General features: G+C 43.0%; 1 protein-coding gene and 1 long non-coding RNA gene across 4 annotated transcripts in view; one reads left to right on the top strand and one right to left on the bottom strand.

Moving 5' to 3' along the window:
* Positions 1-25,099, bottom strand: part of LOC111251588 (Krueppel-like factor 6) — a 401,643-nt gene that overhangs the window by 200,377 nt on the left and 176,167 nt on the right. The gene's annotated exons all lie outside the window — the stretch shown is intronic.
* Positions 534-16,277, top strand: LOC147755652 (uncharacterized). The gene is made up of 2 exons (XR_015327933.1): positions 534-2,581; positions 15,445-16,277. It is a non-coding gene; the product is annotated as an uncharacterized LOC147755652 (long non-coding RNA).

The raw sequence follows: 25,099 nt of genomic DNA, 5'->3' as shown, positions 1-25,099 counted from the left end.
AACAAACCCAGAAAGGGACTTCGTGGCTCCAACTCTCACCGAGGAGTGAGTCGAGAGAAAAGGAAAAAGGCTGATGTGTAAAATAAGATCGTATAGGAAGATCAACTACCGATTCGACGTGTTCGAGGTTATATTGTGGGCTATTGCGTCTGCGCCCACAATGAACTAGTCACATTACTATTAAAATATTGAAGCGTCGAGAGAGCACTTCGATCTCATGAATCTCCTGCAGGACCATGCGAAATCCGGTCAAATTAGAGAACGTGTGAATTATGCGTACCACAATATCAGGAAGAGGCACTTTCTAATGTGGCATTTAATGACACTTTCTGCCGAATAGTAAAGCTATCTTGAGTCCTTTCTTGTAGACTTATCCACCACTGCAACGACCGAAACAGACCGAAAGCGGCTTACGACCGCCTGTACGCTATAGTTAGTCGCGAGATCAACGCTCGTCCGTTCCACATTTCGCCATCGTCGTGTGCACAGCGGTGAAATACGACAACACGAAATCGTCTGCTTGGGTGAATAGATAACCGCGCGAGGGAGAGAGGAAAAATATGGGAAGGACAGGATCAATGTAAAAAAAAGGATCCGCCGTAGTATCTACATCCAAGGGTCTGCATGGGGACATGGGCCGTGTTTGGATATCGGCGTATGTGCGTGTACCCTTCGCGATGGCTCTGTACGATGTGGATGTACTTACACTTATTTCTATACAAATGTAAAATCAAGACGATGAAAGGAGTCCTTCGCGCACTCGCAGCCCTATGATTATACTGCAGACAGAATTAGTTCCGCTTTTCATTATTTTTTGTGCTTTCCATACACAACTATACGTAAAGAGAAGGAGGAAGTGACCGCTTTATAATATAAAGATAATAATCACGTCTCTACTTCATAGGGGACGGTTCATCATGCATGTCAGAATAATTATAGTTGAATTATATAGCGAGGTATATGATCGCACTGCAGTAATGATAGTGCGGTGTAACGTGTTAGAAATAGACTGAAAACCGCTAGAAGCATGTTGATGGAGTTCCAATGTTGAAATAAATCGTGAGATAGATAAAGGAGCTTCTAACAATTAATTTGGCTAACAGAAATAAGCCTTCATCATACGCTGAACATTGAAGTAACAATGACCGAATTTAAATTTAATCTGATCTATTTACCAACACTACAATTATAACAGATCTGTTCAATGGAGTTACCCATGCATTAGAGCAAATTCGATATAATATACAAATACATTGGAGCAACTAAGTCCGCACATATCAAAAGCACCTTGATTATTTGTTCGTTGCATATTTTTTTTCAAAAATTCGCGCGCTGCATAACTTCGGGGAGAATTCGCATGTTGAATCCAGGTGAGAGAATGCCAATGAAGTGTTATACATGCGTGTGTCTCTCGTGTTGCCCGTCGTGTTTTTTGTCGTTCGATCAACTTCACTTCGACTTGCCTTTCTGTAAAAGGTAGACTGGAAAAGGGCGAGAGCAGCAGGCGTTAAGGGAAGTGGCTGCCAAAGGCTTTATAACTTTTGTGGCGTAGTCGAGCAGTGCATACTGGAATGTTGTGGGCGAAGATGAACGCAATCACTGACCGACCAGACAATAGCTTTGAGTTTGATCTAAGTCATCGGACTATTGAAGGCCGGCTATTATCTGTGCACCAATACCTTTTCACAACTATGAGTCACAATCATCGGCCAAGTGATTGTTGTTGTAGGTATTAAGCAGGAGGTAGTTGATCGTCGTAACGTATTATCATTGGCTGGACACAGAGCCTCTCGAACCGCTACGATTGGCTGGCTCGATATCTAAGGCGCGGACAGAGTGAGGCAGACAACTGGCAAAGCACTAAAAAAGAAAAGAGCAAAATAGAAACTAATGAAGATGAAATACTCTACTCGAGATGCACTCACGCAGACACGCACACACCAGCCGAAGTTCTCATAAATCTAACACACATATATATATACAAAAAAGCAAGAAATCGAGCGATACCCGCGCTAGACACGGGTGGCAGCGTCTACGGCAGTGCTGGCGGCCCCCATTTACAACAGCGTGTCGGTTCTTTAGAACAGCTCATTGAACACAAATGGCAATGGCCATGAAATATGTAGCTTAGATTTCACGTTTGAAAATTGACGCGCGCGCTACGCATTTGCTGCATCTACGTGTTATTGCAATCGTCTGAGAGGACAACACTCAAAGGAAGGCCCTGTTAGTGGTAGCGGAAGTGGCTGTGATCGCGGCAATTTATGGTAAGACAGCCCACCTCTACCTAGTCAGTATTTGCCTATTCTCTGTACCGTCATAGCTTGAAAAGAATGCGTAGTCCTTCTTGGCCCTCCACGGACGAATGGAATTTATTAGCAGATTCGTAAAGTTCACATTTTAATAAAACGTAGCTGGATCCGATAGTAGTCTGTTGGTCGGCCACTGTTAGCTCTCATTAAGCCTTATTGATATCTTCAATTAGCAGCAGCAGCAAAAGTCGTGGGTGCCCAACGCTGATGGTGCTATTTAAAGAAGCTGTTAGTTTTTAATCGAGACGAGACTATGAAAGTATCAAAAGGTAAGCAAGCGTTTCACTAACAAATAATTGTTATATTAAACGATCGTTCTTCGAGTTCGAAGCCATAATGGTATCGATTAACTCAGTTAAACGTTACAGAAATCTTGTTCCCTCTACTAGAAGGTCATCTATTTAACGGTTGTGTCTACGAACAGAACTCTCGTCGGCAATGCGGGCCAGTTTAAGCACTATTTAATAGAGCAATAGTGTGTAAACGACGCGTTCAATAACTTTCTGTTCCGCGTATGATCTCTTACACCGAAAAACATGCCGACAATGGCGATGTGACCATCTCTTGAAGGTGTTTGACGACAATGAAAAAAGGGAAAGGCAAGTTTCACCCCAGCAAATGTAACCCCAACACACTCTTGTAGAATTACCGCAGTTCTCCTTCCTTTCTTATAACGCAGCCTACTATGCAATCACTAAACATTCTCATATATGAGATAAACTAGAGCGCGAAGTGTGCTGAATATCAATGAAAATTAATACAAATAGTATTCTTAGATGTTTCCTGCATCAATCTGCCGCCACTAAGCTGCCTCCTTTAAACATTCACAGCTTAGCGGCGGCCAATTCGTGAATGTTGCCTTATTGTTTAAACATATCAGACGATGCGACAACAGTCTGTATACGTTTAAACGGTACGTGCGAAGAGGGACAGACGATCGAGGTTCGACAAAGCGACTAACATGTCGGAAAGACCGTTTAGTCCCGCCACAGTTGAATGGCAGTTCCGCTGTGATAACGTCAGCGCCGGCGATGATGGACATTTTGTTCAGATAGGTCCAAAGAACCGACGGGAGAGAAAGAGAGTAAGAAATAGTATATTAAAGTGACATTGAGTGCGTCACCTGTTAGGTGTGCCTTATGCGGATAGGTGTTTCTCGTGACCACCGCCGTTTAATAGCCAACAGCGCCTACGATAAGCACAGAAAAAAGTTGACGACATGCTTTATGAAGATTAAACGCGTTGTACACTTTATTGAGGATTGACCTGCCATCAGGTACTCAAGGAGACAAGCTTGATTAATAATTATGAGGAGCTTCTGTCTACAGCTTGGCTGGATGACTTCTCGATTATGTCATGCTACCAAGATATTCTACTTCATTTTATTATTTTTATCCCGTGCTATTACTAATATAAATGCTCTAAGCGCTTATAAATAAATTAGCCGTAGCAGTAGAGGTGACAGTCACAGAATGAAAACACGAAGGCGCTCATCAGTTCGCCGCTCGAGCGAACTGCACTAGGTATATATACGCGCTCCTATGTAGCTGTGACGAGCCTAATGAGATACCTGATAAATGATCGTAGTACACGCGTAAAAGGAGTATATGAGTAGCAGAACTAGCAGTAATACTGCTTGTAGTGCTGGCAGTAGTCAGATTCAGATCGAAGCGGTCCTGGAGGGGCTATAAAGAGAACAGGCTTTTAACGACGATAAGCAGATGACATTAGATGACGTGCCCGCGTGTATTTATGTAGGAGGAAAGGAGGTAATTGTATGTGTGTGTGTGTGTGTTTGTTAGGCTGCTAGGAAGTCCAGTGGACTAGAAGGCAAGCATTATATCACCGGTTTGAAATGAGGGACGAGAGGGAAATGGTGACGAGTGTTAACGCCACTGTAATGCATCATGCATCGGCGTGCTTGTAGCTGTCCTGAAGGCGGCGACAAGAAAGAGCACAGTGTTTTGAAGAGTGGGTGGTTGCCTTTGGAAAAGGCGCCGAAACGTCGTTTCTAATTATTTTGTCAGAGAAGTCAACAACGGACGGGTGAAAGGACAAACGAGGATTCCTGGCCGCCGAGCAGCTACAGGGGGACGATAGGCAACCCAGGTTCTAGCGACGAATCTATCAAGGCGTTGGCAACGTAGAGGATTCTACATTAAGTGAAACAGACGAGGAAACTGCCAAGCTATACAACCTTACGACAGAAAAAGATCTGTCCCAGGGACAGACTTAATACATGGGACTGAATGTCCGTTGTAGGTGAATTTTGGGGAGAAGGAGGCTAGGCGAAATCTTACTATAAGCCTGCAAGCAGGACAGATTGTAGCTCACCCTAAAGCGTGCCTCAGTGGCTGATTCAAAGCAGGCCAACTAAACATTTGGGCCAGACAAATTCAGGACAAAATCATTATGCCAATCTGAGATGGGGCATTTAATTCTAAACTGCTCTGTGGCGATAACAGCGTTTTATCCTTCAATAAAACAATTTGCAATGGAAATAATTTATTTTCGAAAATGACGTACCACTGAATAAGACAGTATTACTTATATCGTCCATGTTATGATGATGCATACGTACTTTTACAGCCACATACAATTCTTATAGGCCACCACAGCTGATCAGCAACTCAAGGTAGCCTTCAAGAGTGGTTTAAGTAATGAAATGACTTTTGAGAAAATTCTGCTGATAGTAAGTATATTAAGCGCAATGCCTTCTTTAAAATGTACATTTTTTTCCCGATTTTCTTGAAGGTTTTGTTATTCCAGTATCTATAGAACGAGATAAAAACAACGTAGAAATCAAAATTGAATTCGTTTTTTGTCAAATTGTGAATTTAATGAAGATCGAGATAACATTATTATCATTACCAAAGCGCTAACGAGCTCTCAGCAAATCTTCCTTCCGCAGGAGTTGAAAAGACACTAACATAAATAAGTACCATGCTAACTGTTATTTTTAATTTAAAAATTATTTTACCTTGCATTTAGGAGCTGTAAAAATCGTAAAACAAACTGCTGGTACCACTCTATTGCGTTAACCACGGGAATACTTAGCGATAAATTTAAAGTGATTTTGAGCTCGTTCATATGCAGGAAACCTAATCAGGTTATAGTAGATAAACGATTTTCTTAGAGCACAGAGTATTCGTTAGTTTTCTATTGGCTGATAACTACCTTTTACTAATGATGTTGACGTTTTTACCTCGAGACCGGGCTGCCCGCTCTCATCCTGTTGGTGCTGCTGCGTTTGATGATGAAGCCCTAGCTGCAGCATGCACTTCCCGGTCGTACGATCTGATTAAGGTTTCGTGTTCCCAGGAAAAAGTCTTGCGCTAGAGTAGGATATATTTATTATGTATATCTATTTTTCTCATCTCTTATTTTCTTATGTCTACTTTTTCCACAGTCTGTCAGTTGACCTCCGCCTGTGGACTCGTCAGCCAGCCCCGTTTTAGCCTTCGACTATCGGTACTACTGCTATCTGTACTTTGTGGCTGACGCTCGTTTGCGTGCATCACGCTATTAAGCGTAGGACCACAATACTGTTCAGCGCAGCGGCAGCGGCGCTGCTGCCGCCGCCGCCGCCACTGCCGTTGCCGGAGTCGCCACCACCTGAATTCACTCTACCTACCGCTTCTTTCCTCCATTGCGCTGTACAACACTAGCTTTATTTTGTTTTGTTTTTTTTTTCTTCTTCTTCTGCCATTTGCTCTCTTTATCATCGTCTTTTGCGTTTGATTTACTTCTTCATTTTCTTTATTTTTCCCAGATCTACATTTTTTCGCGTAAACCTCCAGTGTCGACCGACGGCTGGTTCACATTTTGCTGTCTGTCCATTGTTCCCTCGCCGTTGGCCGATCAGACCCTTGCATTGCTGTTTGGGTAGTGGTCATTCTGTATCGACATGTCGTTCTGCCGATACCCATTTGTGTCCGCCTGGCTTCGCTTAACCTTCAAGCTTTGACTATAAGGCAGGCAAAAATGACTGCCATCGTTCTCTGGCGATCCTGAAGCAGGCATGAACAACAGTCTACTAGAATATCACTAATAATGATAGCTACTATCACGTGAGGCGTCGATTTCATTTTGGCAACTTTTTTCACTAGAAAGTGCTCGAACTCTTACATTGCCTGACAAAACGCGAAAAGTATATTCATAATGATAATGAAACGCGCTCTCATATTTATGTAAATATATTGTAAATGCCGATCGCACACATTAAGTGCTAGTAACGACAGGAACTCCAACGCCACACCTCATCAACAGAAGTGAAAAGTTGTGCAAAGAAAAAAAACAGCGAAAAAGCGCCCATTTGAGCAGACGAAATTACCGCGCTCGTTTCTCGGAGCCGCCGCAGCTACTCATGTTGTAAAGCTCAGCTGGTAAACTTCTATTCACTGATCAACTACGGTAATAGAAAAAGAGGCTCGTCAGCGTGTTATAGATCTCATCGTCGTCTTTGCCTCGCCCGAGTGTTGCCAACGTTGTAAGCTGTCCGGGCAGCCCCTCCCTCTCGGAACAGACACGACCTCGTCGTCTGCGTCACGGTGAAACCTATGCACGTGTGGGATCAGTTTACGGAAGCGAGAGAGTATTTGTGTAATAGAGATCAAGCGCACAAACAAGAGAAATGTGTGGCTACTACGACACAGGTGTCCGCTACGATAACAGCAGGCGCCTACGGGGCCCGTCTGCAGAGCTCCACCCGTTAGTAAAATCCAACAGCGGAACGCCAGGCTATAAATTATTCCAGCGCTGCCCACCTGCTTTGCTGCGCGTTCACGACTGCTGCCACCGCAGCCGCCGTCGTCGCCTACGCTTCCCTTCCCTTATCTACTGTTGTGGCAATCTAGCTCGTGGCGGTACTCGTGACGAAAGAAATAATTGGAAGGGGGCAATCTCCACTCAGTGGGGCTTATCTCTCAAGTTCAATATGTATAGATGCTCGCTATACGAGGTAACAAGGACGATCGCTGGCTCTATACCGTTTTCTACCGATTACCCTATGAAACATCCTCTTTCCTCACCTCTCGTGCGGTAAGGACTCTTATAAGTCCTATAGGCTTTAACGGAATGATCACTTCACATTCCGTTTTGTCCTCTAATATGACATTGAAAGTGGCGTATTCAACAATGTAGTTTGCAAGAGAGAAACAGAAAGATAGTTGGGATTTGTGGCTATGGAAAAGGCATAGCAGTTTATATCAGAAGAAATAACTTGTATGTCATCCGTTGGTCAGTATAAAACAATTACTGCCGTTGCTGCTACTATCAGCCGTTGTGGCTTCTTCGTCAGTCTGGTCCTCACCCGATGGCAGGAGCGGCAGGACTCACAAGTCTATAACGTCCAGTCGGCATCATTAAAAAGTAGCGTCACCAACAGCAGCAACGACGACGTAACAAACAATGAATAAACCGAACAAACGCAAGTATAGTAAAATAGAGAGCTGACTCATATAGAAATAATCGAACAGCTTACCGCTGTTCGAGTCAGTCCACACGTTCGGCATGTACTTAGTAAATTATGCAGAAATCGTCACACGCCACCACGATGATAACAGAACAAGCGAAAAGTTATGTATGGTTATTATAAACAGCGTATATTACACTCTGTGTGTGTATATCATGCATTTTTATGCGAGTTGAAACGATTCTCATCTAATTATAACAATTTCTAAAGGATCAATATAAATATCATCTTCAAGGAACAACAGAAATAGATGAGTTCCAGGCGAAAATGGGCGGTGTTGTCGTTGTTGCTGGGGGCAACTAAATACATACAATATGAATTGATCCATACCAAGCTCTCCTGACTTTGAAATCATTCTATGAAAACAACCGCCTTTGATACATTTCATTCGCAATCGGATAGTTGAAACGTCTTCGAGCAAAGTACGCATTTCCTCAGCTAACTATATAGCTAACGCGCATATATATATATCACGGAACATGTGCTCGCATATATATATCAATTGCCTGTCGTATCGCGTTACGTGAATGGCAGTGCCCGCACCGTATATCACTGTATCAAAAACTAAATACGACCAAGTGTGTCATTGATGCTGACCGCAGCGGTATTAGTAGCAATAGCAGATCTGACAACAACAGCCGACCAGCGTAACGATGGCTCACGTAACTCGAGCGAGGGAAATTACCTCACACTGAGGTCATTGATTCTGGAAGTAGCAACAACGACGACGACGACTTCAGAGAGCCGCAAAAACTGAATAGCCCTAAGCGCCGCTCTGTTTACAGACGATTTGATGATACCAACAATGTAACGTTGTGAAGAATAAGCAATGATCGCTCGGACTCGGAGCTCTGTGCTCCACAGTTCATTATTCCTCGAAGATCATCGTTCCGTAACCTTTATTCACTCTGTATATACATCAATATATCAAAAACCTTGATGGAAAAGACTTTTGGCCACGATTAGAGCAGAAACGTTTTCCAATTACAGTACAGTAAAGCTGTATATTTAAGCTGAGTTCGGAGAAGTTCGCCTCTGGCAATAGTATGTAAACCTACGTTTGCTATTTTCTCAAAGGTTCTGAGTGTTTTTCTAATTTAGGTGAAACATCAGATCATTAAGGTGTTGAACGAACAAACATGAAAGGGAAAAACGCTGCATATCTGAACGCCGATAAGTTCGAATCCATAATGCTTGAAGGGACCGATGTCCTGATCGACGTTATTAATGGCTACGTGCATTGCGTCCTTCGGTCGATAACCATAACATATATTAATATTACTTGTTAATATAAGCACAAACGATAAGATACAACGTTTCGTAGCGTGATCAGGTACGAAGCTTTGCTGCTGAGAGAATAAAAAGTATGTTTCTTCACGTTACGATTATATACAGAGATATATACAGAACAATGATGAATTCATGATAAACATATACCGTATAATCAGAATCTTTGTATATATATATATATATATATGTATGTTATTCCTCCTTATATTATTTCCTCTCTGTCATGTTGCGTAGTCATTTTTAGGGTCATATCAGAATGGGGTCATTTCAAATAACAAAAAAAGAGATCTTTCGTTTTATCAGTGCCGCTGTTATACGCTTCGTGATACAAATCCAGATTGGCTCCGGTCGGAAACTATCAGTATGTCGTACTCGTAACTATGTTAAGAAAACCAGACAACTATATAATTGACATTAAAAGTTTTAAGCAGGCTTTCTTAAGCTAACGGACAGATAATCGGTTCGTCCGTCTTCATCGTCCTATTATCTTGTTAGTGAATTCACGCATTCACTAGCGAGGCTCTTCACGGCTATGTATATATATATACACACATATATATGTGTGCAGATACAGACATATAATTTCATGATAAACTATAATACACATAATAATAATAATAATTATGAGCTTTACGAACTCGAATTCGAATTACGAAACGAAGCTTTCTGTCGATTTTCGTTTCAAAGTATATTTTCATTATTACAACCGCCAACACAACAACAGGTGGCACCCTCTTGTTGTGATACCGGTTACATAGTGGTGATGCACTGGTATATTTAAGGGAACAGCATGTACCATAATAGAATTTTTTTTGGTTTTATTTGAAATGTCCCTGTTTCCCGCACTCGACTACTCGGCAGTTTGGCTTTTGTACTCTAACGGTATGAGGACACTAGCGCAGATATGATGAATTTGCACGGCAGATAACAGTATTAGCTTCGGCGTTGTGTCAGCGTGTCATCACGAGCCAGAAAAAAACAGCAAAACGCCGACGATCTAGACGACTAAAGCAACTGACACCTTTGTTGTTGATACTGTTGCCGTTATTATCGGCCGCGTCGTTTAATAGCAAGCGTCCTCCATTAGAGATAAGAAGCGTTTCGTTCTATCAGATTAAACAAGGGGGCAGGGGGGCCTGATCTGAGATAGTGGGCCCGCGAAGAAAAGTGCGAAGCAAGAAACATCTGAAGAGACACAGGCACACGGCGGCAGCAGCAGCAGCAAAAAACAACAGCTTTCACCGATTGACGGTTCACGACCGTAAAAACACCGGACAGAATCAACCGAACATTAGATAAAAGGGCGCACTAAACAGACGCTGTATTGAATACCATCGGGAATCGGCAGACTTATGGGCGAGCAGGCAGGTCTACGGTGGGTTTGGCCAATAGCACGCAAATGTTCCGAGCCGAAAAAACCGATGGACACCGCCTTTCACAAATTTCACCCTATCGCCACGCAATCTCGTAGCAACAGGCCGGCCCGTAACGATAACTTAATCAATAATGAATGCACGGCGTATAGAGATAGCATACGTCAGCGCTGCTACTACGACCTGGAGTGTATGAATTTACGAAATCGGTATGGTTAAAATAAGGCTCGTTTCGTGGAACTCCGCCGGTTGCCATGCAGATAGCTTCGATGAACGCGGTGGTAAATGATTTTTTCCTGACGGTGAGAGCTGTTTTATCCGTTGGTGGAGCTGGACAAAAGCCCTCCCTGGTTTACGAGTATTTTAGGTTTGTATGTGTGCGTCCGTACAAAACCAGATCGACTGAACCCAATGCAATCGACGTCGCGGGTTGCATACTATAACGTGTACGATAAATCTCAAACATAAATTGAACACTTTCTATTCAGTTGCATGGTCATACGACTACGGTACATAGCATGAAACCGATAACGCACGCCTAATTAACATGCCTAACTATTATTATTATTATTAAGTATTATGTGAAACGGTACTGTGTACTGTCGTCCGCTACTATAATTTATTGGAGCTAGTAAGAGCTAATGCCAGGCGCACGTCACTCTCAATATTTTCTCTGTCGCCATGGCTCATATACTCAGCGAAGCGCTGCAGGAAAAACGGTGTACATTAAACGGTCTAATATAAACATTATGCGAAGAAAAAGTGACAAACATAATGAGTCGTTCGAGCTTGTATCTTTTGCTTTCCAACTTTTCGACTCGTGATACTGCGTCCCATCCTGAAAGAGACTAGGAACAGCTAGTAGCTTTTTATCAACGGCAGTTTGCTTTAGAGAGCTGGCTAGTAGCACGAAACAGCCTTGTCAACTACTCGCATCGGTGTCGAAGTCAGCCGGTAAATGGCGGCTGGCGTTAGGTTAGATACTTTCTTTTCAGCGAAGGACGACGACGCCGCCACCGGCTACGCTCTGTTCGTGTTGCACCATTTAACAATGACATTGGCATTGCGGTGTTGTATTTAGGTTCTTGTTCCTTACTGTGGTTGCTGTATAAATCAGACTGTATGTCGTTGGCGCTGTCTTGTTGATTTAGTATTGTCGTGTTGCTAGGCTGGCGCCTTATTGAACAGCAGCGTCAGCCGTGCACCGTTTGCCGACGTTGGTCTCATTGTCGACTAGGAACAGCACGTCGCAGAGCAGCAACGCGACGCCGAAGACAGTAGTAACAGCAGCAGTAGCAAGAATTACTCTGAAACAACAACAACAACAACAGCAGCCGAGAAGTTGACTGTAGGGGCAAATATAACAGCGCCGACAACGACGACCCAAAAGCTCTGGACAATACTGGTAAGCACTTTATGCAATACCAGCGCCACCATCAACGTCGCCACGGTATGCCTCTGTGTATCCGTAGATGTAGTATCGTTGTTGCTTTCGCAGTTTTCGGCCCCCCATTCCGGTCCGTCTCAGAATGCAAACAGTATAATATAACTGTTCGAACGTAGGAACAACCATTGCTGTATAAGAACGCTATGCTGTGCGTCTGTTATACCAGGCGCTGCTGCTCTTGGCTCTCGATTCAACATTGACACTGGGCTGACAAGCTCAGCCGTCGCCAGCAGAAAGCCGAGTGCTCGTCAAAGCAGCCGTCACCGTCGTAGCAGCCGCTATTCGTCGCCGCTAGGGAATGTGCGTGCTTCCTTAGCTGTCAGACACCCACCATGCAGTCACAGCTTCCACTGGCATGCTGCCCCAGCAACGCCATCAACATCACTAACAGCAACGTGGTGCAGGAATGGCAGCGTGTCCAATTATATATAACATGGTCACGTAGCTTTCAGCAGCAGCGTCGGCCCGAAGAGCAAGCGCATCAGACAAACCAGACCACAATAACAGCCCTCTCCCCAGCTTTTCCCCCGTCTCATCGCTTTTTACCGTTCGTTCGTTGTCTGCCGTTCGAATATAAACGGGGCTTACCGACCAAGGGCCTTTTTCTTTTTTTTTTTGCATCTTGTTTCTCTCCTTCCTTGGAGGCGTAGTTGTTCGCTTGCTCAAACAGGCACGCGTACAGGGGACCCAGTCTCGTGCAATGGGTGAGACACAGCTTGGTTCAGACAAGAACGAAGGGCAGGATAGGACGCGTCGAGGAAGACCGCCTCACCCCGGTGATAGCGCGATCACTGCACAAGGACGCAGGACAGCATTAAGAAGACCAAGACATTTCTTAGACGGCTCAACGCCGCTACAACGACCGCCACAACGACAGCGACGACTCTCCCTTGCCCCCGTTCTAAGAAGAAGGCCAGTGGCAATTTGCGAAGTGTTCGCGTGTATGTGTGCAGACTGCGAGCCTGCCACGGTATACCTCTTCAAATGGTAACAGCCCGTGCTCACAGTACGGTCCGGACGAGCGTATGTAGCATGCGTAAGTTCTGCGGCTGCGACAGCTCCTGTGTGCGCATTGTAGGTACACTTTCCTACGTCGCCGTTGTATTGGCATTCAGCCCCACCATCACTGACAAACTACCACTGGCAAAGGAACCCCCTGGCATGTATAACGACGACAACCTATTTCGCATCCAATCCGACTGTACTCTGTGCCCTTACGCCCTTGCACCTCGATGAACAGACCTCTCTCGCGCATATGTAAATCAGAACAGAGAAATAAAAGGCAGGTCGTATTCAGCACATTGTGTCTAGTGGAGGGCCAAGTGGCCAGTGCGACATCGGGGCCAGCCGAAGGTGGAGCCGGTAGTAGCGGGAAGTTGGTGCGCTAAAAAGAATATGGACGAGCAGCAAGTGAGTGTCGAGGTGCACTCGCGCTTCACAACTAAAGACGTTCGTACACGCGGAAGGGGAGAAGTTCGGGTGTAAACCTTCAGGATGACCCGGAGTTATTCATAGCTGTTTTCTCTTTTCTTTTTCGTCTTCTACTTCGTTCAGTTTCGTCTTCCCTGTCGCTTTCATAGGATCTAATCTTCTTCGGCGATAAAATACAGACATTATTGCAGCTAAATCGTTTTCCGTTTCCTCGAAAAACAATACAGCGTTGCGATTGACTACTGCTGAAAAACAAGGACCTTTGTAGAAATAGAAAATATAGAATGTAGAACAGCAGGGAGAAGGCCACATGAACGGCCGCTCAATGATGATTTTCAGTTACACCATCTGCTTCAAGCGTCAATCAAATACGGCAATTTCAAGTGGACTTTTCTCTGCGCGATTCTCATCTCTGTTAGCATATGTTTATGTTCGTGTATATGTTCGATTCAATTCGACGCCTTAATAATCTTTTTTCCTTTGTGTGAGAGAGTGATCAGACTGTTTACCTTTCCTCTTACCGTACAAAAGGCGGCGAAAAGTCGTATTGCCGATCAAAGTGATTAGCAATTCTCCCTTTGAGCACCTATTAATTATCACGTGTGACCATACAGAGTATCATTATCAAGATGCGTCCATGATCAAACGAGATGATTCGACTGAATATCATCGGATGGACCAAGCTAATAATTTAAAAAAAATAGCGAAAAATAGATGGTGTAAGCAGACGAAAAAAATACAACTAGAACCATTTGAACCAAAAACCTATCTCAAAACATAGAAACCTTCGAGCTGAAATATACCCTTGTGCACCTTCGAAGTGCACCGTTTGACCATCCATCATCCAATCTCCGTCTCGCGTTGGCTAAACCAGACGAGACGAACGTCTCATCGACTAGAAGCAAATAGATTCCTGTATCGATCACTGATACGCTGTTCCTTGCCGTCGAACGACGTCCATGCGTAAAAGGACCGTCATTGAAAAAGGACATTAATGATGAATTTGTTTTTATGTTTTAACAGCCTGCGGTACCATTGGCAACTAAGTTATATCGTAGCTACATGGATTAACAAGGAAAAACAGACTATACTTTGTTGCCATTTTTTTGCAGACCCTTTTCATGGACAGAACCGATAACACACCAGGCCATTATGTAGATTATTTTTAAATACTTTGTAATGCATTGATTATTAATAGCTTCATATTACGTAAGTTCATGGAATTATATGAAAGCGCCATATTGGAAATAATCTGAGAATTACTAGCAACCGTAGTTCTTTGCCAGAATATGGGATAGAATACCGATCGAAAATGCGCGCACAAGCTAGACAACTTATGACTGAGTATTATGAGTGTCTGTATACAATGAAACATCACAGGTTCATTGTCGTTACTCTGAAGAGTAGGAGAAAGTGGAATAAGTTCTAATCAGAAGGTTTGTAGACATTACAACCGGGCAGCATATATTTAGCTACCGTTTGGTAATGGTAGAAAAGCAAGCTTTCCCGAAACGAAGATCGACACCGGTAACAAAAGCGTGGGAAGACATTTTTGTTATTAGCTGTCTATTTTTCAATCAAAAATAATTTAATAGATCGAAAACACATATTGATGTGTTTCGCTCGTCATAGTTATGCGAGGACACGAGGTGGCACATTTCACTTACTCCACATATAGGTATATTGTGGTCTTAAATTATCAGGAATATTCTTTTTTTTGAAGCAGTTACCTGGTAAATGTATCTTTCATTACGGGCATTGGCAAAATGTTCGATGACCTAGCAAGACACAGACTGGTCGTCAGCTTATTCAGCTAGCAGTGTTGGTAGCAAAAAAAAAAAAGCAAACTTTATGCCTGCAATTATGTGATAACTGGATATGCTTGCCTCGGAAAAATGTCATACACAGAACTTCGTATTTCAATACCTTCTGATCTCCTAAATGGCAACTTTTTATGTCCCTACCAGTTAATGTTATGTAACACACTGAACCTGTATAGGATGTATTTTCGCTATTGGAATACGTCGTATCCCTAATGATTCATGAATCACCACTAAACTCGTACAATTTGCTCGTTAACCTGTTCTGATAGGCCTGTTTATCACGTGTTCATTGCAGGGATCTATTTGTCTGCCTTTTATGTTTGGCCTTTTGACAGCGGTCTGCGACATTGTTACATCGCGCGTATAACGATACGGTAATGAATCGACAGCCGCCTTCTCGTTGTGCTGAAGATGTATACATACTTGTTCATTTTCGATGAATCTATTCTACGTAGCTTTTTTTCTTTCCCTTTTCTATTGCGTTTTAACCACGAGCGAACACTTTGGCCGTCCGCTATTATACGATGTGAGCGGCCATAGATGGCCGTACTACCAGCCGTTATCGTTGTTGTTAGCACCCTGCCAATCATACGACAGCCGACACTTTTCTCGCTTAGAAAATAACGATGATTCCATCGTAAACGCAAGTAAATTTGATGTACGACAAATATATTGTTATGCATATTGCTAAGGCACGAGCGCTGCTTTTATAAATACTGTGATCGCGGACAAGCAGACGACCGCAATAGACCGATGCGTATTTTTACGCAGTGTGTTCCGTGCGGCACGATATGCGAGTGCCAGGCCTTCGTCTTGAATAGTTGTTACCATTGTTCTCTGCTGTCTTTCTTAGTAGCTAGTTCTGTTATGGTACTGTGTCGTTACTTAGCGACCCAGACTAAACAACAATACGCTCACAGAAAATGTGCAATTCAAGTGGGTCATACTGGTCGTATAGATAGACCAAAAAGTAATATATTTGTATACTGTGTGAAATATAAACGTGTTCGTTTCATGTCCCGTTCTGCTGAAGGCAAGAATGAAACGTTTTTGAGCCGACCAAGAAGAGATGTCCATCTAAAACCAGCTACTGGGTCTTCATAAATAAAATCATTATATATATATATATATATTTTTTACTCCTAACTTGCCTTATAAGAAACTATATTATACACAAAATTGCTCTATTGTCGTATCTATGATTTTTCGCATTGTCGCACAAGATTACAGGTTCAAAAGCTATTAGAGAGATATGTTATGGAATAAAATATACAGCTTTTTTTTTGCAATTCTAATCTTCTTGCCAACTAAAAATCCACAATGTATGTTGGAACCACGCATATAGCCATTAACACTCATGTATCCGCAGTTAAATTACAAATCAGACGCAGAGAACGGTTTTAGCGATCAAGTTTGATCTGGGAAAGAATGATAAGAAACATGCCGTTTTGCCATTGGATCAAGAAATCTGAACTGAAGTTTTCTAACGATCAGCTGCCACGTGGCTGCCGTATCTGTGGCTGGAAGGGCTAGACTGTCTAGTTATACTGTTTGCCAAATTATGACGGGCCCTCCACGGGACTGCTTTGAATCTTGCGTAACATTGTTTCGTTGATAAATTAGGTACACGACCAATTCAGATTAGTTGCTATCCTTGCCAGGTATTTGTCCACTCACGCATGCTGCCACCTCAATTCCTTTGGTTGATTCAGTCAGTTAGAAAGGTGAGCCGAAGGGAAAACGGAAACCGCCATAGTACAACCATAAGCGAAGTATCCGGCGACCGCCAAACGACCTCAGGCGCTTCCGGCTGACGAGTCGGCAATGCATTAAGAAATCGAGGCGACCATGGAGCTGTGCATATGAACGGGTGGATTGCAATTTAAGAGTATGACTAGCAACAGGCAGGCAATTAGTTCGCTATCTTTATAAATTTCTATAAAAAAAATTCAGGCTGCAAGCTTTAAGAGTGTACAGTTTCTTTACTGTATATGTTATACGTATATTGTATATGAAACAGAATTTACTGATTTAATGGTCACGCACAGAAACTTGGTCCTATTGACAAGGATTACTTTTATACTGACTCGACTTGTGTGAGTGAGGAGTTGCCGGAGATCAACAATAGCGTTCATATTGACAATTTCATTAATAAATGATTTCCTAGGATATCACACATCATCAGTATCGTATTATTTGTATTAGTAATCAACTGACTACGCGTACGTTGGTTCACAGTCGTACAGATATTCCCGATAATGAAACGTCACGTTCAAATCTATTAGCGGAACTTGGAGAGACAGTTTTAATAAAAAGCAGAAATGAAAATTACGAGCGATAACTTCACAAAATAGCCCTCGTCTTTGTCATACCTTAGTAAAACTTAAATAATTTACGCGTTTTCTAATCAACCCTGTGTTGCTTAGATATGCCTTGCTCTTGTGCGTCTCCTCCATGGGAGAGCTTTTCATTCAGGGGGACGCTATCGGCCGGCAAATCAAAGAGCGCAACGCTGCCCGTGCCTGAGCCGAAGCTCCCTGGAGAGACATGGAGAAGAATCAGGGCTAGTTAGGGGTAAAGCTTGGCACGAAAAGTGGCACACAGAATGGGGTTGGTTTCTGTCGACCCGGACCGTCGTGTAGTACTGCGCGCTTGGGGTAGACGCGAGGTAATCACGACGAGTTTTCCTAGACATAAACGAAGTCGTCATGTGTTCGGTCCGGCGGCATGCACCTTGCATCATGACCTTGTGATTCACTGTTTTTAACGAAACGACAAAAACATGAAGAACCCCTCCGTTCGTTGTCCTAGTTAGAAACAGAGTTGTGTCAATCTCTCTGAAAAAGCTTTTAAACTATTTCTGAGCAGCAAAGTTCAGTGACTGCCTGTTTTCCCTCTACCAGTCGAATACTGCCTGCTAGCAAGTCGATAAGACTGGTGGCTGGTCACTCACTTTGTATGTTTAAGGGTGCTTGAAATCCATGGAGCGACGGTAGTCAGTCAGTCCGTCCACGGATCGATTCGTTGGGGTCCTTTCGATAAAGGCCGGAAGCGTTCGTTAACCCTCTCTCAGCTGCGTCTATGAGTCCTGCGCTTAGGGGCCCCCACATCTGACATCTCCAAACTCATCCGGCCGCCAATCAAACGGTTCTAAAAATTTCTTATCGAAAAAATAAGATGGCCGTCTGTTTTACAACACATACAACGCCGACCACGAACGCTGAGCGGGAATGCCAGCGCTTATCTCAATAGTTACGGGGCACATAGCAACTAAACCTTGCAAGGAATACCTATGTAGGCGGACTAGGCAGCTGGCTCTTTTCCTTTTATAAGGCTAAAGCTCTGCGTCATTACACATCAAGAGCCAAACCAGACTAGAGATTGGACCTCTCCCACGTTATGTCGGATTGCACTGGCGTTCCGCCATTAGCCAGAACAACCTTGTACCCTCCACCGAGCGGCGCATAGGACCTCTCGCTCCGGCGCTAGCAGAAGGAGGACTTTGAACTCTTAGGACACGCCAGACCAAGAGGAACGTTGGCACAAGATGACGGTCGCACGCATCCAGGACATAGCTGCACAGGGTAGAAAGAACTATCGGTAGCGCGAAATGGCAACGGCTGTACCGTACCACAGAGGAGATGGCGTCCCTTGAGAATCGCGCCCAGTGGATAGTACATGTCAAAAAAAGGGCGACGATCGCAGGAAACGAAAGAAAATTGCGAGAGTCTTGCATTGGCGCGCTATGGTTCTCTACAATATGGATTCGAAAAACGAAAACAGAGTAGAATAGAAGCCAGCAAAATGAAAAATGACGTGTGTTCTACATAAAGGACATAGGCGTAAATTTTTAATTTTTTTCTGCCTCCTACATTTTCGTTCTTCACCTCGGGCGCTTTCGACTTCAACGCATTTCTTTTGTTTTGTTCGATAGACTTCAGTGTAGCTTAACTATCGCTACGGACAGTTTCATGCACAACCTATAATATACAATAGAAGGTCAGTTCGTACGTATTCTAAATCTAATTGCAAAACATAGTTAAGCTTACAATGAAATGTTACCGTAGGAAAATTCTACTTATGACTGTTTCGAAATGTTCATTCAGAGGAAAAGTGAAAAGAAGAGCGAAAGCGGTAAAGGCTGAACTCTGGTGGTGTTTTTAGGTCAGCTTTATACTGCCAAGCTTGAAGCTTGCCGCGAAACACTTTGATCCTTATCATAGATTTGCTGCCTTTTCACCACAGTATAATTTGGATACATCGTTTTATAGCTTCGAATCACCAATTTTTCGTATTAGTCTATCTGCTTTTTTTTTTTTTTTTTCTTTTTTTTTTATAGATAACATCGACACCTGCCTCTGGCCAAGCTAACGATAGCAATAACGGCTTTGGAATGAAAATGACGAATAGACCCATAGAAGTATCGTTGCTGTATAGTAAGGGCCGTGAAATAGTCGTAATGGAAGGAGTAGTAGGGCTAGACGCGTTTCAACGGCGCGCGTTCACTTGAGCCATGTCTGTCGTTTAGGGGAAGGGGCCGGCAAGCTATATAAAAGAAACATCGATGCGCTTGAACCGGCCGGCCAAGTGGGCCTAGCTCGCCTTGTTGGTGTTTGCCCTATGAGGACGGTACTGTTTTTATGGTGCCACTGATGGACAATGTTTGGCTTGCAGTAGCGGCGCGATGGCCCACGACTATAATAAGGCAACGAGAGGGAGAAAGTGAGATCGTTGCCCAAGTGTGAACAACACATGGCACCCAACACACACACACACGATTGCTGCCTGCGAGAAACAAAGCAGCGCCGAAGTACGCCCGCGTGGGTGGACGAAAGACCCGTTAAACACAGGCAGCAGTGACGACCGCAAGGCGACTCATTCTAGCACTCAGTGGCGCATTCATCTACTTAGTGCTTGCTGCAAGATGCTCACTGGTGCTATCAACACTCCGCTAGCAGCTTAACAGGCACTTTTGTAACGAAGAGCGCCCAAGGAACAGGCGATGATCCAGACCAACAATGTAAAATAGCAAAGTAGTCACGAAATGTTAATCCCTCGCGAGTTTAGTACGTCACGTTAATCGATAAACGACAACAAATTAACATATGTATATATACTGTGTAGATGTGGAAACGGCAATGACTGCATACGCTACAGTATACATTCGACCCTCTGTGTTATCGATTGCAGAAACCTGTAGTGACGAAAATCGTCATGAACAGACTATCGATACTTATCAATAGATATACTGGCCCACATACGGCATGCAATGTGGTACTCGTTCGATGTTACTATATCTTCTGGGCAGGCCATTTAAATTGACATCGAACGCTGAAGCAGAGACCGCACTGAACCTGTATTCTCTTCCGTATAATGTCTCACGGTAGCGTCGAAAAAGCGCATCATTCAAGCGCTAATATATCGGATTACGTTATTCCATCTTACGCTATAAATACCATGTTGACTAGAAAAAAAAAAAAAAAAAGAGTCTAATCGTTCGCCGTTGGTCAGCACGAAATCATTGTTCGACCGCACGAGACCAGAGACGCCGCGATACGATATGGTGATCAGGCAGGCTAATAGGCAAGCGTCGATGCGCTTGGCAATCCTCTTTCTTCTTGACCTTGTTCGTTTCCCATTTCCCAGAATTTATGCTATCTGTCTAAATCCGCCGCTCTACTGTTGGCGATCCGTAACACGGCACGCCAAATCAACCAGATCTACACACAAACAAGTAAGTGAGCAAACGGATATACTAACGAGTAGGAAACGCATGAAACCGAAACAAACGAATAGACTGGCCAGCGCGAACAAGCCAAATGCAGCATCGACAGGTACGTATTTGACAGCAATAGCTGCCTTGGCTCGCCGCAGAGTCTGCATACTGGGTATCAGCGCTTACCGCGTCCTTCACGTTGGGACGTTCGATTAAGCGTGAGAAAACAAACGCTATTGGTAAAAAGGAAATCGGCATCATCTACGACAGTAGTAGAAAAGTATTCCTGTTACTAATCAGATAGTAATGCAGCCTCGATTATATAAAAACAACGCTAAAAAAAAATCAATGCTAGAAGGAAGCTGACGTACGAGACGGTGCGGCGCACTCAAATTTACATGGGCACACATTTTGTTTTTATAGTCGCTAAAATATTGAATTCTGTGAAATGTAGTAGTTACTAGTAGCATCGCTGTCATCGTTACTTCTTTATTAAACTGATTTAATTTATTAACACAGTTAATTTTCATCGCCACTACTACTGCCAACGTCGTTTCTAATAGAAAAAAAAAAATACTAACAACAATAATACTGCAAGTTTATGTTAAACTCGTAATGGTTTGTGTTTTATGCGATTTTTTTCTTGTTTGTCACTTTTGACGGGATCACTATTCCGTTGTCTTCAGTTGTAAAGCAATGGTGCTACTATCGAAGCCGACTAAGGGCTACCTGCTCGCGCTCGGCCGTGAGACTGAAGATCGAGATGAGAGTGTTAAGGGTCAACGTCGAGCCTAGAGGAAATACACCGCAACGATAGAAGAATGCCTTTCAAGCTCGTGCGTCGTTCGCGCTTTGCTTATGATATAGTAAGAAAAAAAAGATAGAAATAAAACGGCCAAAATCCACCGAAGCTGTTGCAATGCTTGGAGCGGCGTAAACGTATCTGGGACTTGTTTCACTCCGTACTGTTCATACCCACGATGAGATGTATCGTCAGCTGAATTCACAGTGATACGCTCATTCATGATTATTGTATTGCATCGTTTCATTCGTCTCCATTGGACTTTGTAATACGTTTTGTCTTGTTTGCTTTACGTGTACACTTGAGGACTCTATTAAACTTAGGCTTACTTTATCAGATTTTGCCACCGGCATTAGTTAACGGGTAATATCAACAATATTAATATTATACTAGTTAATTCACGGAAGTAATTTCTAGCTAGAGATGCTATGTGTGTACGTATCTACGTCTTTTCTATTTTGTCTTTTACCTAATTTTAGAAAGACGTCAAATTCGTAGAGATAGACGTATTGGTATCATGGCGGATGAAACCACGTCGCTATTTTGGCCTGCTGAAGCGTCGTGCCTTTTTTTACGTTTCGCACTATTAAGCCGGTGTGACTGGCCGTATTTTTGTGCTAATCCTTAGCCGCTCTTTTATTCGTGTATTCATTTCGGCATCTGTCATCGTAAGCGCATTTATCAATGCATCGTAAACATTACCAGCTACACCCGGCATCTTGCAGCTACAACGTTTCCGACGTTCTGGTCCACAGTTAGTCATCAATCATGGCGACCGATTCGTTGGCCATTCATTTATACCACTAATAGCGGTAAGCAAATAAGCGTAAAGGTGTGTACCAGCACTAGAATTGTCTTTAGTGGTCACCCAGCTATGTTTGACATTGCTATCTTATAGTTATAGTATACCCAAAGCGTCTAATGTAGCAACGTAATAAGGTGATTCGTCCTTGCTTACAGTCGTTCAAATTTCAAACAGTCCGATAGTTAGCCAGCAAATAAAAATTCAAATTTATTTATTTAACTTCAATCGATGCAGTTCATCTTGGCGATAGTATTAACCGAAGCTATTTTGGGCGAAGCTTGCGGACATCGAAGTAAACACCTCAGGGCAGCATCACTGAACTCGTCTGTCTGACCGCCATTATAGTAGTACTCAGTAGAATCAGACTGAATAAGATCGATTGTCTCGTCACAGGGTACAACCTAAACGCACAATAGGTAAGAAAAAGTTGTAGAGTTACGGTAATTGTTCGGATCTTTACGATTTTAAACCGTCTCAAGAAACTGAACAAAAGTAATCTTCCTGGCAAATATTATTCGCTACCGCTATTTAGTCCGTCAGAGCTACTGCACAGAAACCACCATTACCCAGTATTGTTATTTGACTTAACCGTTACTGTTGATGACTATTGAGCGCTTTGTATAGCGTTCTAGTGCAGCCTGCTCGAGATATTATCTGTACAGACTGCTTAACTTTCAACACGAACTCCGCAGTCATTGCTCATAGTTACTACGTTAAGTTATAAAACATAGTTTACGGTTCGTATAACTGATTTCCGTGCGTAGAACTTGATGCCATTTGAACTTTTGCATTAATCGATTGCATCGATGAAATGCCGCTCGTGGCTGATGCTGGGAAGTGTACAAAAATCCCTATCGTACGTACTTGCTTGCAGCCGATGATTGATTGATTGATCGTAAGAAACTTGATGTTGATGAAAAAGAAAAGAATAATACGCTGTGTCGTTAGATATGTGTCATCATTTTTTCAGTAAATTCTAAATAATTTTTGTGTTGGATAAACGTCTGTGCCTGTTTTTTGGTGCCGATGACGACAGGGGTGTTGTTGTCATTTGTTCGGCTCCAGTTTCGGACAATTAAGAGCTGAAATTTGCTACAAAGGCGTGATTATGCATTCATCAGCAGACCAGCCGACGCTTGTTGCTATGAATTGTTAATTCTCAAAGCGCGAAAATCGCCAGAGAATTTACCGATAGCATTAAAACTAATAGATTGAAGATTTAAAAAAAATGTAGTCTGATCGGAATCTGGCGGGACGAGGAGCACAACCAGCTCAGCTGCCCAACGACCGTTTCCAGCGCGTCAATTTACTAGACTAACTTTGTCCATTCATCTTTGACGTCCAATCGAGGAACGATTGTTAATTATTACTCAGTAACAACAAACATAAGATACACAGTAACTTGATGTTGAACTTATACGTTGTTGTTACTGCGCCTTCCGACATACATCAAATGCGGCTAACGAGAAAATCTCCAAAGCCATATATTAGTTGAAAAATTACCCATTTCTAAACAAAACTCTATTGTGTTTTTGTCCGTCTGTCTGCTGTGCCGGTCCTACCTGTTGTCATTGGTGTTATTTGTTTCAAATCACGTATTTACATCTACTTATAGTGAGCCATATCCAGTTTTTCCGAACCATTATTTACTTGAAAATCAGCTAAGCAATAAACCGTTTGTCTCTCCGTTTTTTTTACATGGCGGAACTCGCACTTCGCTGACGGCAACAGCGGCATGGGCAACAGTTCAACAAAGCGGAAAAAGGAAAATACGTACGGTGTGATTTTTAAAAATTCCAAACAAATAACAAAGACACACTACTGGGTTTTACGACGATTCTTTTGCTCGATTTCCATTGGTGCTGGTGATACGTGATGGCTCGTCTAATGGTCGTGGCTGTTACCGATGAACGCAATGGCCGGTTGGTTCTGCAAAATTAGCGCTTGCGCCATTTGCTTTCTTTTGAAGAGAATACGAGGGCAAAATACGATATATATATATATATATATATATATATATATATATATATATATATATATATATAAAAGCATACATGCATAAGTACGCGACAAAATAAACGATGCGTTCCGACTCGCCCAGAACGTGTCGCATAGAGCAGAGGCAGCGTCGCGTCGCGCCCAGAAACTGGGTGCCACATAATGGGTTCGAGTTAGCGCTATTGTATAGTAATAACTAGCCTATTTTGTCTATTTTTACTATGGACGTTTTTTATACTCAACACACGCGCAACGATACATAGACTTAGAGAGACAAAACGCCGATGTAGCTGCAGGTAGAAGCCGTCACGGTTAATTACTCCTGACGCTTCTGTTTTCTGTGTGCTTCCGAAAAATATGGCTGCCTTTATATAGAAAGAAGAAGTTTGCCCGGCAACCTGATACAGTACAGGTTTATATATATACATACATATATATGTATATATATATATATATAAGGAACAAATGTAGTACACGATTTAAATGTGAGCGGGCTTTGTACGTCCGTTGACACCCAACGGTAAATATGTTGCCAATGTCCGTGAGCGTTTCGAGTGGAAGGCACAATGTATTCCCAACAATTTGTACTTGACTTGTAGCATCTGAATTGAATCTAACAATGAATTCTA

The sequence above is a fragment of the Varroa destructor genome, unplaced genomic scaffold (assembly GCF_002443255.2).
Source record: "Varroa destructor unplaced genomic scaffold, Vdes_3.0 BEIS01000005.1, whole genome shotgun sequence".
Lineage (NCBI taxonomy): Eukaryota > Metazoa > Arthropoda > Arachnida > Mesostigmata > Varroidae > Varroa > Varroa destructor.
This window is presented reverse-complemented; position numbering and strand designations above follow the sequence as displayed.